Raw genomic sequence first — 13,437 nt, forward strand, 5'->3', positions numbered from 1 at the left:
ATCTGAGAAGAAAATTCTGGTTTAATTTCACTAAGTCTCTTATGGTTTAGAATCTCTCCCTCCACTGAGGCTGATACAGAACATAGTTTGTATTTGCTGGGATTATGTGATATGATTTACCTAAGCAAAGATGAATTCTGCTGGAACTTTATACCTAACAACAAGTTTTTTCTGGACTTCTGGTATTGTCACTGTCATTTAACACAAGACTGAGAGTGAAATAAACCATAAAGAATCCATAAAAACAGGGAGGCTAGAGAGAGGCTAAGGTGTGTGTCTGATAACTTATTTAACTCCCTACCTATATTTTTGTGTTGCTTTCCAGTTGGTATCATATTCTATAAGCAGTAGCATAAAAGCAATAATGGTCAAATTTATAATTCAATAGTGCCCCTGGGGTACCAAGTAGCTAATAAAGGAAATTTTGGGAAATGTAAGAACAGTAGAATTTTATACTATTACTACCCTTAGGCATGTATTCACATGACTACTCCTTAAGGAGTTTCTGAAGCTAGAGGGATTATCAATGTATTTACATATTTATGGGACTTTTCTTCCCCGAGACTATGGCATATTTTTAATCCCAAATAACTTTCTGCAAGAAGTTCCAGATTTTCTCTACAAGCTGCATTTATTCTCAACTTTACTTCCACATTTCAGACTTTGGTTTTAGTACTGGGATAAAATATGAGTGATTGGTTTCTTCTTTTACTTTTTACACCCCAGACATTATTTCTATTAAATTCTCTATGGTTTTGTCAGTTTATGTCTCTTCCAGATTGAAACATGTTAGATATGTAGTCCTTACTCACATTCACTGACTTACTATTTTTGATCCTCCCTTTTTGTCATGCTCCTCATCTTGCCCTCTTTTTCATGTTGCTTTATTTACTTTAAAAATGAGCTATCTAACTCAGGATGAAAAATAATCACTTTCAAATTATGAGTGCTTGTGATATTAGGACTGCTTTTCTCAAGAAGTATAAATTCACATTTCCTGCATGCTGACTTTCACCTGACTATTACTCATTCACAGAATCATCTTAGTATTCTTCTATATTTACCCACATATTATTAATTGTCCTCTAAATAGCTTAATAATCCCAGGAACATAAGTGGTATTATTCCTGCTAGCTTTTTCAGCTTTTCTGTCACAGCTGTAAATTTATTAGGTTATGGTGTGAAACATGAAGATTACCCATGATTACAGAAATAATTGAGCTTTTATAGTGTGACCAACACCACCAAATTTCCTAAACATTGTCATACATATATTTTATAGTATATAGAATGTAATATAAATTGCCAAACTTCCTGTACACATATAAAATAATCTCAATTTTTCTGTGATACTTTACTTGTCATAAATAATTTATGACTGGGGACTGACATACTTCAGTTTATGCCCTACCTTACTCATTAAAAAGAGAGGTCAGGTCATATGTACCTAGAAAACATATTACCTTATACAAAGTAGGTAGAAAAAGTAATAAAAGTTTGGCACCCCTTTCTCATATAGCTATACCTTGCAGAATATTTACAACAATCAGTGTATTGCTGTCCAGTCTTACTCAGCCTTTATAGGTAAGTATTATTCCTGGTACAAAGGCCAGTGTGAGATAGTACACAAAACAGAAGGCTAGAAATCCACAGTACCCTTTTTAGTTGCTCTTGCTAATCATTCAATGCATTTACTAAATTTCCATTTAATTCATAGCACAATTTAGCAATCATGCTGAAGCAACCAGACTTTTTTTCCAAAACTTCAAAATCTGATCTATGATCTTGCTCCCACACCTTAGGAGGTATCTATGCATTTATTACATAGTCTACTGATTCAATAATTATGTTCTATTTTATGACTAGGAGAAATTTGAATTTCAAACAGGATACGCTTTCCAAGATTTAATAAAAATTGCTAATTAGAAAGATATTTGTGGTTTATAACAGGAAATCCAAACCAAAAGAATTTGTAGGCCTTACAGGAAAAAGACTATGATGACTTAGAAAATTAGTAGATGTGAAATCTTACTTTGCACTTTTGTAGATTTTTATGCTGTCCACTGTGTTGCTCACCTAAGGAAAAAAAATAGGCAAAGTAAAACTTTGTGAAATGAATAATAAATTTTGTAGTTAGAGAATTTAGACTAAAATTTGTAACAAGTAAGTTATTTTTTATTAATTTTGAATCCAAGTGAAGAGAACATTCTGTACATTGAGTACTTAATCTCTAATAGGAAAAGATTTCTATGCAATTAAAAAGTACACATATTTTCTTAGGTTTTATTCTATATAACAGTAAATCCATATAATGCAAAAGGCAAAAGAATTGTCCTTCAAATTATGACTTATAAAAAAATAAACTCAATCTTCTTCAGTGGACTGAAATAGATATTCACTTTCATTGTGGGAAGAGAAACAGAAACAGATTTTATAGAATCAAGCGGTATGTTTAAATTTTTGAATGCAATCAATAAATATTTTAAATTTCAAATTAAGAAAATGAAAACACAAGAACCCAATTCAATACTTAGCTAATGTGATGAAAAACTTACAGACACTCCCTCTAAGTGGTATAAAGGCAGCTCTCAAAGGGAATTGCGTCTCAAAATGTGCTGCACTTTTCTAGAAAGCAGAACTACTTGCTTCCAAGTGATCTAACAATGATAGAGGGTTTGACAAGTTCAAGGCAGTGGCAGAATGTCTTCAATTTAAATTTGTGTTCTGAAGTTCTAGCTGAAGATTTTAAAGCTAATATTCTGTGGCTTAATTAATTGGAAAACACTCGCAGAACCATTATTTATGATGGAGAAATAGAAAAGTATTTTTATGTGGATCATGGTTTAGGGATGATGGTGCCCAATTTGATGACTCCAAAAGACTCTTCCAACCTAGACACCACTTGCTTTTTCCCCTCTCCCTCCCATTTCCTCCTCCAGCTTGGAGCTGAGCATTGGAAGTACTAAAAGTGAAGATCAGTAGTTGAGATAAGAATAGTTTACTAGAAATAGCAGTGAGAAAAAACAAAAAGCAACAACAATCATATTAATAAAAGAAGTATACAAAAGAGATAGTGATTCACATGCAAAAATGCTCACAATGGACCTGGAAACAATGAACAATGGCAGATGATGCCACCATGGTGGTTTTTGACAGGAAGCCACACTCTTCTTTTTGGAAGCCAGACAGAGTCCTATCCCCCCATGCACAAAACTAGGGCAATGAGTTTGCAAATAGCACAGATGGGGTCTTCTGTTAATGAGAAATCTTTCCTTGGTTATGTTTTCCACAGCAGAGGATTTACTCATCCTACCAAAGTTTTCTACCAAAATTTTTATTGTTATCTTACTCAGTCTTAAAAAAACCTGGGTAGAGAGAAGAGCTGTCACTTTAAAGGTGATTTTGCTGAACATACTTCTGAGGCAACCAAATTTTTGAACTACTTATCTATTTAATGTGATTTACATAGAAAACAGCAGTTAATGGTTTTCCTTGGCAAACACACACATATTCCAGTTTAGAATATTAAGAAATTAAAGTAATATTATAGGAACCTGGTCAGCGTGTGTTGAAGCCTGTGGAGAGAAGTGAAACTGATGTTGTGTTCTTGCAGAAGGCCTCTTTATGTACACGGCAAGGCAATCAGGTCTTTCTGTCTTCTCTGGGTACCTCTACTTTCCCATCTTACAGGAATGGAGGATGGGCTGGCTTAGGTACACGTCATCCTCCTGGACCTTGTGCTGGAACCTTGCCCATAGCTGGGAAACAGAGGGTAGATCCTATGTACACATGCTGACTTATCTATCTCATATTGTGCCCACAAAAAAGAAGAATGAGCAGAAGAAATATGGTTAAAGCTAATTTTAATTCAGCTTACAGGACTACAGCAGGAGACAAAAAAATGGAAGGTAATTCAAATCTAAGCATTTGTTCTCTGTGCAGCAGATGCCTCAGGGCCCAAGAGGAGACACTGCAACAATCAACATGTTTTTTTATTCTGTTTTTCCCATTGTACTTTCATTTTTGATGGAGGTGTCTGTGCCAGGCCAAGCTCGATAGAACAGCTTCACTGTTTGTTCATTTTAATCTGGCCCTGATTCTTGCTCTGGTTCATAGATCCTGAAGATAATCTGATTTTATGTCTCCACAGTACTTTTACTGTATTTTTGAAGACACCCAAGGGAACAATATTCTAAACTGGTGCTAACAATTTATTATGATATATTTTATTCTCTTGTACTTGGGAGTTTTTTGTTGTTGTTGTTTGTCTTTGTGTTTGGTTTTTTTAAAATTTTATGAAAAGGCACTGCAAGGTGGCCTTAGAGACAGAACATGTAAAAGTTACTCTTCACAAAATATTGTTTGCAAGAGTGAAAAAAGCTCTTTTGGGAATGGGGAAATTGTGAATTTGTAGAGATGAGAAGAGTAAAAAAGTTAACACCGCACCTAAGTAATTTTTTTTTTTTTTTGTATATCATCTATTCAGGAAGCATGTCAGCATGACTCTGGATTTCAATGCAGTTTTCACCCTCTTACCACATACTTCCAGGAGCTTTGTAGAAAAATGTATAATAAACAGCAGTTCCCATTTAAAGCTAAAAGAGAGGTTTTTACTCTAGGTGCTCCTTTCCTCAGTAATTTCAACAAAAGACACAAAAATGTCAACCCTCCAAATACCTCCCTGCCCCTAACCTAAAGGGAGAATTTTGAAAATACTTAGATGAATGAATAATTTTTCACATGTGAATAGTCAAAGTGAAGTTCTACTGACAGGGTAAAAGACATAAATTATACATGATTTAGCTCCTTCAGTAAGCATTGAATGCAAGTGACCAACTGAGTGTTAAATATATTGAGCAAAGGAATGTCACTGTGCTCTAAGGCAATTTAGGACATGTATTTCCAAAAACATAACAATAAATAAAACAAGTGTATTTTAAGAAAGCTTCAGAGGAAAGGAATATTTTTAGAAAAGTAAATTACATATGCTCCTGTTGAATAAATAAAGTATCTACTGGACAATCAGTGGGTACAACATTTATTGTACTTGAGAGATGAAATGTAATTAAAATAAATGAAGAATTGTCCCCTACTGGAAAGTTTTCTGTTCCATTTGTAAGAATATTTTAAAAACATCGTTTCAGGTCTTCTGAGGACTTCCACTATTAAAGAGATAGGGTTCTGAATTTGCCCTTTGTATGTCAACTTCATATGAAGTTCTTCCAGTGAATGATATAATGGTTTCCGTTTCTCATTCTTCAATCTTTGCTTTCCCTTCTTCTCATATTTCAACAATTCCCTCCCTCTCTCTAGTCAGAGGAACCACCACTTAGAAATTCTTTGTTGGCTTTAAAGCAGACTGGTGTTTCCATTACTTTCCTTTTTGATTTTTTTTTTAAATTAGGGGTTTTTATTTTATTTCTTTTTCTTTTCCCTTATTTTAAGCCAGACACTGTCTTCAGTATCAAGGTACCTGTCTTCTTTAGCAGACCTCCTAACCCATTTTTCTTGGTCCATCTTCCAATGACAATCTTTCACAGAAAAGCCAGTTTCCCTGAATCTTTATTATTTTTTTTTTAATTTATAAATGAAAAAGCCTAAATATGCAGTTTCTATTCAAGCAATAACTTATGCAGTAGCACTGCAACAAAGTCGGCAGCCTGGTACCAGTATTAGTTTCATCAGTTACAGCTCCACTGCTTTCAGTGGTACTGCACCTTTTGCCTGTTGGTCTACATATCAGTGAACTGTTTTCTCTGAGACAAAAGTAAGGAATATAGGAACATATTTTTATTTTTCATAATAGGTGATCAAGCAGCTGTTTTTTTTTGTATTTCGGCAGAAGAAACAGCTTACCTAATGCAAATGCACAATTACACTGAGGGCTAGTACAGGATGAGTGTGCAGCACATTTGGAACACAGTCTTTCTCAACAGTGATGCTATGAAACATTTATGAACGTTGAAGTCTATACACATCAGCAAGCCTGCTAAAATTGAAAAGAGCTCCTTACTCATGCAAAAATAAGCAGATGCTTAAGTGTTTGCAGGAACAAGTTTTAATTTCTCTCCATGGGTGTTGGAGAGATCCTTTGCACAGGGATGAACTTCAGTCAATAATGATTAACAACAGTGACACACACTGCAAGGAAGTGTATCCACTCCACAAAAAATAATTTAAGTAGTGTTAGCTGGGGTCTGATCTGTGACATGTAAAACCTTAAGTCTCTCGAGATATATTGCATTTTAGAACAATGTCTGCAAATATTTTACAGCAATGACTTGTTTTCCTTTCTTGTGTAGGACATGCCAAGACTTTTCCACCTAATAAAACCTACTATTTTGTTCGTTTCCTCACAAAAAATATATTGTCCATGTTTTCCTTTTAAAAGGAAAGGAAATAATCTATATTTACTTCTACATTTTCTTATCGTGCTATTTTCCCTGACTAATTTCCGGTGTTTTGACCTACTCCAAGTCTGGCTATTAGAAAAGAAATCTCAGAATTATTTTTGAATATTCTTCCTAATTTGCAAAATTATTTGTAACTGAAGACACATTCATAAATAAATCTGCATCCTGATTTATTAGTCTATCTTGACATTGCCATATTCCTGATATCGGCATTTCAATATTTCATTTTGACTTTGCAAACTCATTAAATGCTTTTAAAAATCTGAATTACAGTATTCACCATTCTTCTGTTAGTGTAGAGAAGTCATAGGATTGGTTCCAAATTTACTAAATGCCATGGATTAATTTTCCTGAGCCCCATTATGTGGTTTGAATCAGTCCATTAACTAGCACCAGAAATTAATCTAAAATATGATTTTTATTTCAAACCTATTCCAGAAACCTCTGTATAAATAATAGCTTCACAATTTTTCTGTGATGAAAGCCTGAATCCTTTCTACCTGTTTTTCCCCAAGGGAATAAAATGGTTACTCATCCAACAGAACTTCTTTCTAACATATTCTTAAAAGATAAATTAATCACATGAAATTTTTAATGTGGCCTCTCATTTCTGTATGTGGTGCTTGAACCTCTCTGCCATTTCTATTTCTTATGATAAAATACTATTTTATTGCGTCTTAACTTGTCTTTACAGCCAAAGAAGGGATTACAAGATACCTTTTGCTCATTTCTCATAAAAAATGATACGGAAAATGTTTATTTTTGGTACTCTGAAGCTAAAATAAATGTAAAGGGCTTACAAAAAGAACAAAGGTACCAGTGGGTTGTGTGGTAATAAGACATACTAAATTTTGACTTTGATTTCTTCATTAAGAGTTCCAGTGTTAGGTTTCACAATAAATTGAACAGTTCTGTTGATTATCTAAAGTTTGTGAAATCTGAAAATATATTTATATGTGCTCATAATTTTGCATGCTGCTATGAGATGCATACTTGCTGTTTCATCTGGAAAACTTAATGTAGTAACATGATGTTAGGACATAACCAGGTATATTAAAATTTACACAGAACTCTAAAAATTTTCACAGAACTGCCATTCTAGAAATCACATTCTTGTCTGATACACTAACAGAATTTTCATGCCACTGCCTCAAAAAGAATAGCACACAAAGAGTATACGAGTAACTGAACGATAATAATATTGATAATAGACAATTTATTTCACCACATTTTGTTATATATTTTCTTGTTCAAGCAAGACAGATTTTTAGGTTTTGAGTTGGTTTGGGGTTTTGTTTTAGTGTTGGTGATTTTTTGTTTGTTTTTGTTTTGTTGCTGTTATTGTTTTTCATTGTGCTTATTGTTGCTCTGAGGCTATTTTATAATCTGGAGGACCTTGTTTTTAATAAGCTGAAATTGAGTTTAGTTAAGTGGAAATACACCATGGGAAGTGAAGAAATTTCAAAACATACCCATGACAACAATAAGAAATGTCCTCTGTGTCTAATTGCTGAGGCAGAAAGGATATGTAGAAATAATTGTATATGCAGAAATAATTGTATACCTTTACAATGTGCACATTGTATAAAAGAAGATCATTTGCAGTTAAGATTTAGGACAGATCGGTGCTTCATGATGACATAAATAATATTACTTAGCGTGTGGGCAAGTCCTAAGTCACAACATTAAAGAGACTGATCAGCAAAACGACCAGAAAACTCATTGTGTTTGTGGGTCAGATTACTTATATCCACAAAATCTCAAGCTTCCTCTGAGCATGTAAAATTATTTTGTTGCTTAAAAACCCATACGGAGACTAGAAAGACTGTGTGAACAAAATTCAGCACTAAAAATTGAAAAACGGACAAAGTTCACATCCAATGCAGCCCATTAAACTGCTGGGGGAGGAGGAAGGAGGCAGGGGAAGAGAGGAACAGATAGTTTGTTATTGCAATTGAATAAGGAAACACATAGTAAAAATTAGAAGACACAAATAGAACTAGCCAGCTTTGTGATCGTTCACATTGCTTCCCTTTTCTTCTCCCTTTTTGTCACTTGAATTCTATGATATACACAAATATAATCTAACTTTATCAATCTCCTTAAGATTGCAAAGTGGGATAATACTCCTTTAATTATTCACACATGGAGTCCAGAAGGCTCTTTAAGCAGAAAAGTGAGAAATCTAACTATTTCAATGTAGTGAGATACTTGTAGAAAACAAAATTTATACGATATGCTAACACTTAGAGGAACCACTGCCAGACAATAATCCCCACAAGATCTGCTACACTACAGATCCAATAACAGCCAAAGTGGATATATCCTAAGATACCTACCATGATTTTAGTTGATACTTCTCTACCAAAGGGTAAGTAAATGGAATACATATGAATGGGGATAAAATAGCAGTGGAGCCTTTCTACTGCTTTCAGGGACAAATTATTTTCCCCTCAAATATTCCAGTAGAGGAATATGTAGGCCCTTATTATCAAAACAATATAAAGTCTTGCTTAGCCAGGATACAAGAAGTTTGATGGATGAACACAATGATTTTTGTACATTTATAGTACTAATAAAAAATTCTGAAATAGCAGTTATATACTAGTATATATGAAGAAGTAGAAGAATAACATTAAATTACAGCTGTACTGTCTTAATTTTCATGGCTTTTAAGCCATGAAATACTGCACAGATTTAGAGCACTACTGTGCAATATTGAATTCTGCCATTTATCTTAAACTAGAAATAAGTGAAACACTGAATATCATTAAAGTTAATAAGGGAATCATCTTAGTTGTTCTCAAGAGGTAATTTTGAACAGAAACATCCCTCCCCCCCAAAACTGAGCTTATATTCAGAGTTGCTAGGGAATTAAATGAAATGGTTGCCAAGGTGAAATAATATATGAAAATTCCTGACATACATTATCCAAAGGTTTCTGTAGTCTGATCTTCCATTTTGGCTCAATGTTACCAGTAGTTTGAATACAGACATACTGTTGCTAAGGACTGATGCTGTTGCCAGGTGGAAATAGCCCATATTAACCTGCCACAAATATCTAAATATGTTGATAGAAGTGTGCTGATAAAAGATAGGAGAAACATGTCTTGGAAAATTGGATGATCTATTATTTCTTATCCGTGACATAACAGTGAAGTGACTTTTCTTACTCTTTGTGCACATGAACTCTAACCTATTAAAGTATCAGTAAAGTACCCAACAATAATGACGATATTATTAAAGTAACATTGTGTTCTATAGAATATAAATCTTAATCAGGCATTCAATGTAACCTATAAAATTGTTACTGAGGGGATGTAACTGAAGTCAGATAGTGTGTAATTCAGACTAGCAAAGACATATGATCATTGCTTCTGGATCTTTCAAGCCATTCTTTCTTCTTAAATGTTATGAAATTTGAGCACCATTATCTCAAAGCAACTAAGAATATGCTTGAAGTAATATGATGAAATAGGTACTTTGAATGAAAATGAGCAGGTGCTTTACAGCACAGTTGCTGTGTGTCACATAGGTAACAGGCAGCTTTTTAAAATGCTGGCTAAATTGCAGTCTAATGCCTTTCTGGCAATTTGCATAGTATTGCCAATAATATTTTGTAGTATAATATTGCTTGTAAAATCTTAGCCATTTCAGGAAGCAGCTCTGTGTTTATCAATCAAATAAAGAAAGGAGATCAGCAGAAGCTGTCAGACAGAAATATCCACACAGGAGTGCTTGAGAAACAGTTACAGTATCCTGTATGGGTAAAGACAACTACTGTACACTACATAAATATAATTCTAGCTTTCATTTGTCAGTAGTGAGTACAGAGCACTGACCTACATTACGCTACAGAAAAATGGATTGTATTTGATGAAATTACACATTTTGAGCCAATAGTTTACTGAAAGGTAATGTGTAAGTGGCAAAGTCACAGTGTTCAGACGCAGTTTTCTCCCTCTTCAGAATTCTTCCTAAAAGACATTTAACCATCTTCTACATCTTTCAAGGCAGCTTTGTTCTTGCTTTTGCCAGACTTTAAAAGAGAATTGCCAAAAGTCACTTAAGAGTATGATCTTTACAAACATCTGTTTGCTGTTCTACCCAAACTCAGAAGTAACTCTTGAAGTCGCAAAAGCTAAGAAAGCACATGACTGCTCTTCTGTTGTGGAAGTTTCTGTCTGTATGCTTAGCTCTGACTGGCACATAATTTCTTCTCTGGACCCCAATCTATTTTCTGCCTCACTAAACTTACAAAACTCTGCATAAATTGTTCTTTTCAGCTTGTTCTGTAATCCTATGAATACACAGTCTTCCTGTTCATCCCTTCAGTCACTAAGTGCCAGCTGTTGGGTCCTGGAAACAGTTTTATTTATGCGAAATAAAAAAGTGTGGAAAAAAAAGTATTTGATCAGAAAGCTATGAAAACAACAAGAATGTGCTGAAATATCCAATCAGAATGTTTGAGTCAAGCAAAAGAAATTATTATGGTTTCCATCAATCAACATATGAACAAACTTAGACTAGATAAGTTTTACATGGAAAGATAAAACTCTGAGTGATTTCAGTCTATAAACGAATGCCTTTTTGATTGTTCTCTTGAGCATGAAACAGAGGTCATGCTGAGAAATTAAAAAAAAACACCTCTGTGGAATGAACATAAATTAATTATCTTGATATATTCTGCCATATTGCATCTGTCAAAAATGTCCTTCTTTTTAATGGGAAATACACAACACCCCATGCGTGCCCCCATCATATTTTCACAAGTTATAAAGCATGTGTGCATTTTTGGTAATTGGAATGGGAGTATTTATGTATTTTATCCAAAGGCTATTAATATGTACATATATAATTAGCACTGAGTAACTCATTATACGAATTACAATGACTTCCAGGAGGCATTGCCTACAAAGTGACAGAGAGATAGAGACAGAGCTGGTCTTATGGACATGCAATGGGAAAAAGGTTCAGCTTCACATGGATCTGTGCTCCCCCTGCAGAGCTTTGAAGTTGCATGAATATATACGATATGGATGGGAATGACACTACTGGGTAGTGGTGCATTATTGTCCTTACTGATGAGCCACATACTCCTTGCTGTTTTCTGTAAGAAAGACAGCAGGTCTTTGCAACATACACAGCAGCAATGGTATCTCCTGTCAAAATTCTTTGCATTTGAAGACTATGCATATGTTGAGAACACATGACAAATGATAGATCTCTTTCGAGAGTCTACCATGGGTATCTCTTTTGATAAGAAACAATATTATTGAGTGTACTGTCTTGTACAAAAGGTGTCACCTTCCTTGCTCAGCTCAGCTTGTTTTTCCCACGTAACAGCTCCGTAGTGGAGAAGAGTGGTCCACATCTCACCTCACTATGTGTTGTCCAGCCCCTGCTGGGGCTGACTGGGGTGAAGAAAACTTGCTGACCTTTTTTACACATAGTATGTGAAACCTCAGACTTCTTCCCTATCACTAATTGTGTTTGACCTGTCACTGTTTTTCAAGACCAGAGAAGTAGCAAATCTGGCATGGCTTAAAGGGTAGCCTGATTCTTGAGAAGATCCACTTTTTCCTCACTAGTTTTCTTGGAAAAAGCTGATTCTGAGCGAAGACCAGAAGTGGTGCATGTAGCTAAGGAGACTGGAAAATCCAGAAAGACTTCAGAATTGCTAGGAAGAAGTGGGTACTTGTTTCGGAGACCTAGGGAGTTACACATGTCCAAACACATGTCACATTTACAGTGTCATATGCTAAGATTTACCCACTGCTAATAAACTGGATCACTTCAGGTAACACCTTGAAATTCTGGTAACATCTGGAGTCTGTGTCAGGCCTTCTGTGTTGACTTTCAGAGGTCACTAGCCTGCTCAAGAGTGAGAGAGAAGTGGTGCTTTAAACTCAAAATAGTTGTAACTTACCATGAGAAAAATAAACCAATTTAAACAGAGCACTCCTGCTGTGTTCTTCTATCTTTAATCTCTGTGCCATCATACATTATGCCTTTGTGTTATCTAAAAGGAGGTCTGATTGAAATTAAAAGTTCTGCAGTAACTCGTTGGTGTAGTTGTGCTAAGAGTAACATTGCAATATAAGAGTTATAAATAACAATATTGCAATGAATACAGAAGTCTGCTAAGAAAAGTACCAGAGACCCCAAGAGATACAACAGAATGATAAAACATCTGGAATAATCTCATAATCTGAAATAATTTTATCCTACAGATAATTTTAGTATTTCTGTAGAGAAAGAGTTTACTATTCTGTATATATATATCTATATTAGTATTCACATGTAAGTTTTAGTATAATTTTAGAATTTGCTGATCAGAGGGAGAAACAAAACTACTATTTAATGAGAAAATTGGTTAGCAAGATCCACTAATAAAATAAAAACCTTTGCATCTGTTTGATTTTTTTACTGGAGAAACTTGGATGATGGGATACAAAAACATAATAAAGTCTACCCTTTCATTCAGAGAACTCTGAGAACATCTAAGATTCATCCAGGTAGTCAAAACCCATATCTACTGCCACAAGTGCTAAGCTAATTAGGAAATCTCTTAATTTCTTATAAGAGTTAACCAGATCTTCTAGTCAGGCCAGTGTTTTCCATGTTTTCTGGAATCGAGGTGCATGTGGAAATATGGAAACTTCCTTTTATTTTTGAGACTTGCTTCTTTGCCCAGTTGTTTTTCAATTTTCTTGCTTTTTTCTTTGGACATCCTTTGAAACTAGTCATTAAACAAACTTAAAGAGTGCTACTGATAAAATTTAAAACTCTACTATACTTTAAGTTTACTGGATCCTACATAATATCCTATGAAGGAGAATTATGATGTATAAATCTTAAGGTTTTTCACCTTATGTTACTCACAACTACCTGAAATTACTTATAAAGAACCATGTAAGGCATTGTGTTTACAAGGAAAGTTCAGAGAAATTGCTCCATTCTTATGAATGTTCTACTGAGAATATGAAAACAGGATGGAGTCATGATGTTTATATGGGAGATC

The 13,437-nt window shown here is 34.5% G+C and overlaps 1 protein-coding gene across 47 annotated transcripts in view; it reads right to left on the reverse strand.

The window, feature by feature from the left end:
- Positions 1–13,437, reverse strand: part of PTPRD (protein tyrosine phosphatase receptor type D) — a 1,168,317-nt gene that overhangs the window by 446,007 nt on the left and 708,873 nt on the right. For all 47 annotated transcript variants that reach the window (XM_074533114.1, XM_074533153.1, XM_074533152.1 and 44 more), the window contains one exon: positions 2,033–2,076. The gene's annotated coding sequence lies outside the window, so the exon portion shown is untranslated. The remainder of the gene's footprint in view (positions 1–2,032; positions 2,077–13,437) is intronic.

The sequence above is a fragment of the Zonotrichia albicollis genome, chromosome Z, assembly GCF_047830755.1.
Source record: "Zonotrichia albicollis isolate bZonAlb1 chromosome Z, bZonAlb1.hap1, whole genome shotgun sequence".
Classification (NCBI taxonomy): Eukaryota; Metazoa; Chordata; class Aves; order Passeriformes; family Passerellidae; genus Zonotrichia; species Zonotrichia albicollis.